At 37.3% G+C, this 4,173-nt stretch overlaps 1 protein-coding gene across 1 annotated transcript in view; it reads left to right on the top strand.

The window, feature by feature from the left end:
* Positions 1–4,173, top strand: part of LOC109967684 (opioid-binding protein/cell adhesion molecule homolog) — a 47,831-nt gene that overhangs the window by 3,042 nt on the left and 40,616 nt on the right. The gene's annotated exons all lie outside the window — the stretch shown is intronic.

Genomic DNA, 4,173 nt, shown 5'->3' with positions numbered 1-4,173 from the left:
CACATTAAGACAAATATTATGGTTACTTTTACCGTCATAATAACATTTGTCCCTGACTGCAGCCTTTCTCTGCTTTAACTAACCTTGCATTTAACACCCTGAGGAAGACATCCTGGCTACACTAACATCTTCTAATACAACAGATCTCTAATCATTATCTATCTAACTAAGAAATTACCTAACACCGTCATAATAACATTTATCTCTGACTGCAGCCTTTCTCTGCTTTAACTAACCTTGGCCTAGCTTCAGTCTTGCAGAACTCATCAGAATAAACTGAGCATTTAACAGCCTGAGGAAGACATCCTGGCTACACTAACATCTTCTAATACAACAGATCTCTGAATATCTATCTAACTAAGAAATAACCTAACAGAAGACAGAGACACAGCAGAGCTTGTTTGACTGTGAGGTAGATTACTAGGCTAGTGTTTGCCAATTAGCCCTGTAACTTAGCCTAATGTTGTTGGCTATGTAGGAGCATGGCTACCTTTTGTGTGACTGTTATGAATTGTATACACTTGATAAGGACTGAGATATTTAAACAGCCTGTTAGGTTACTCTCCAGACAGGCAGATAGAAAGAGCTATTGCACAGTATAGTTAGCTCCATATTTAGCTCTGTTGTCTGCTGGTTATCATCCCCATAATTAGCCTAGTTAGTCTATTTTTAACCACTCATTTAGTTTCCCCAAACCCCTACCCCATTTCCCAAGATGGCTTTGGAAAACAAAATAGAGAAGGTGCATGCTGAGTGGTACTGCTCCACACACAGCATAAACCCTCACACATTTATTGCTGGGTTTATGAAAACCATAAACCAAAATTACATTTATGTGTTCATAATTAGGCTATTATAATAGTTTATGCTTTGAAATGTTTTTTAAATCATCTATTATGTAAGTTTGCTATATGTTAACACTTTAATATCCTAAAATTAGTAATGTAATAAAAACTAAATGGATTGTTATGCCTATTGCCACATACATTTCCAAATATGGGTTAGAAATGGAACACAGTTGTAGCCTGTAGTTTACTGGAAGTCAGTGGGTTTGATCCACCTGTTCTTAGGTATGTTTTTAATTTCTGAGTTGGTACACTAAATAAATAAAATGCTGTAAAGAAGTTTTCACACTTGGCTGAAAAGTTGGTGTAATGATAAAATGTAAACCGACTTAGAGAATAAATCGTGACACACCTGAAGCATACTGAAAAAACCTTAGAAAAAATCAACTGGACAATCATCAGAACTTTAAATCACAGGGCAGAGGAAGTGCCCACAACTGCAGAAGGGGCCAAGAAGGAAAAATTACACATCCAGAACTCCCTTAAGGCTTGTGGATACCCTAAGTGGGCCTTCACCAAAGCAAGGAAGAGGTCCAACACCAACAGTTAGAAACCAGAAACAAGAAGGGATAACACTGTCATCCCTTATGTGGCTGGTTTATCAGAGAAGTTAAAAAGGATATTCCGCAACCACAATATCAGAGAAGTTAAAAAGGATATTTTGCAACCACAATATCCCAGTCAACTTTAAGCCAGGGAACACCCTGTGGCAAAGACTGGTCCACCCGAAAGACAAAACACCCAGACATAAATGGAGTGATGTGGTGTATGCAATTAAGTGTAGTCAGGAGTGTAATGACTTGTACATTGGTGAAACTAAGCAGCCGCTTCACAAACACATGGCCCAACACAGGAGGGCCAACTCCAGTGGACCAGAGTCAGCAGTCCACCTCCACCTGAAGGACAAAGGACATTCTTTTGAGGACAGTGAAGTCCAGATCCTCTCCAGAGAACATCGCTGGTTTGAGAGAGGAGTTAAGGAAGCTATTTTTGTAAAAATAAAACACCCCTCACTAAATAGGGGTGGTGGACTAAGACACAACTTGTCTTACATCTACAATCCTGTTTTGAGATCTCTGCCCAAACATGCCCACCAGGACAATAGGTGTCAGTTGACAGGGGAGGGTTCAAAGACAGGTAGCGACTCTCACCGATACTGGGCTGTAACGACTCAGTTGTTAAGGGACATTGTTGGCCTTCTAAGGACTGAAACCACACCGAGGGGGATAAATATCTTTGACTCAACACCAGTCAGTCAGAACTGATGAAGCCTCTTGGATGAGAGGTGAAACGTCTTTGATCTAGAAATCTAGTCCAGTTGATTTTTTCTAAGGTTTTTTCAGTTTACTATGACTTGGATGACTGAGAATCTGCACAGACACCTGAAGCATATGACTTAAACATCCACTGAATTGTTCCCTCCATTGTAGATGTGAGAAACAGCAGTTCTCTGTGGGGTGATGAGGACACTGCAGTGTTTCTCAAATTAATACATGAAACACACAAATGTTATATTTATATAATGCTTTCTACATTGTTTTCATTGTTTGAGGTTTGACTGGATCTCCTTTAATTACATCATTTATTTTTTCTTCTGTGGCGCCACGAGCTGTTTATCAACTCCTGATATTCACATACAGTAACAGCAGTGGACAGAAACAAGCATTAATTAGCGTTTTCTTTCCAATTTTCTCAAACTTCATTTGTGATATTTGTGAATGGAAACCTCCCTAATGAGTCCATAGAAACATAGTGTACTTTCTGTTGATATACCACAATGCAGACCTGTCCAGTCACAACTGTTCTTATTCCTGGTACACACACTCTCTTCTATCTATATTTACAGATATTATTGAAACACAGCTCTATATGATGCATTGGCTAGTGTTGCTTTGTTTTTTTTTTAGATAAATTATTATATTAATTAAAAGTTTCCAGATTTCTTATGATAAATGACGTAAGTATTGTTTCAAGTATATTATTATTATAATAGCCTGTTAGTTGACTTGGGGTCATCTTTGGAGCACTGCACTACTCTCTCAAAGATAATGTGAGGTTACACCTCTGTTAAAGAGAAATTTTACATGCTTTATATGAAAATGAGGCCAAAGAAAAGCAAACTGATGATTACACAAACACACACACACACACTTATTTAAACAGTTCTCTGTGCATGTCTTACTGTATATGCACAGCTGTTTTTAGGTTGTTAAAACACCTGGGAACGGAAGAGGATAAACATAATACTGAGAACAACAGGGAATTTGTTGGCATTTAAAGTAGCTTTTTACTAGATAAGGAAACATATTAAACTATGAAAATTCTGCTAATTTGATCAGCCAATGAACTTAACTAATGAAGAGTATACTAGATTCATTTGCATATCTACTATAGCATGAAAACAAGTGTTATGTCATGTGTTTTACTTTACCTGTGTGGCACTTGTCTTGGTTTTTCTATGAACACATACTGTATGGCTTCATCAGAGCAAAGGCTCCCTGTTCTTCACAGTGTCTATAATATGATTAGCATCTTATTGTGACACCAAAATGTTCAAAATTCCATAACCTTATAGCTTGCATTCAGCAGATATAAAAACTCAGCCTTTTATTTTTATACTACAAACTCACTGATTCTGCCTCAGCTTTCTGCACCACAGCTAAATAGATGCAATGCTGACATGCTTCCTGTATGCTTTTGTCATTCAGGAAGTATAAATGGGGATTAAGCTGACATCTGATAAATTATTCATAACAATTTTGTCATACAAACAAGTCTGATGAGACTACAACAAATTAAAGCACTGATATGCTATCCATACACTTTTAGTTGATCAACCTCAAATCTTAAAATAGATATGTGTCCTTATACTTTGAAATGGAGATGACAAAGAGATAGATTAAACAAAAAAAAAGGAAAAAGCATATTTATTCAGGAAAAGTGTTGATACATCCAGAAGTATTCACTAACACATAAAGCCATCAGCTAAATCCTCAGATGATGGTCCCTAGGTTTGAGTAGTGTCTCTGTGTGAATGTTAACACACCAACCATTATTTTTATGTGCTCGTAAAGGTAGTCACATTACAATGCTTCTAGCTACCGTATGAAAGACTTACTATATGTGGATATTAATATTTATTTATTTAAGAACAAGGTAATTGAGCAATTTGTAAAATACATAAATGGGATAAAAGCTGTAAATTGTCATTGTCTCCTCCGTCTTTCTCTCCTCTGCTCTCTCTATCATGTGGGCTCTGCACCTCAGCTGTGTTGCATTCCAGTAATTAGCAACTGGTTTGTCGATGCACACAGCTGGGGTGCATCCC

This window comes from Monopterus albus, unplaced genomic scaffold (genome assembly GCF_001952655.1).
Source record: "Monopterus albus unplaced genomic scaffold, M_albus_1.0 scaffold134.1, whole genome shotgun sequence".
Lineage (NCBI taxonomy): Eukaryota > Metazoa > Chordata > Actinopteri > Synbranchiformes > Synbranchidae > Monopterus > Monopterus albus.
Note: the sequence above shows the minus strand (reverse complement) of the source record. Positions and strands in the feature narration are given on the sequence as shown.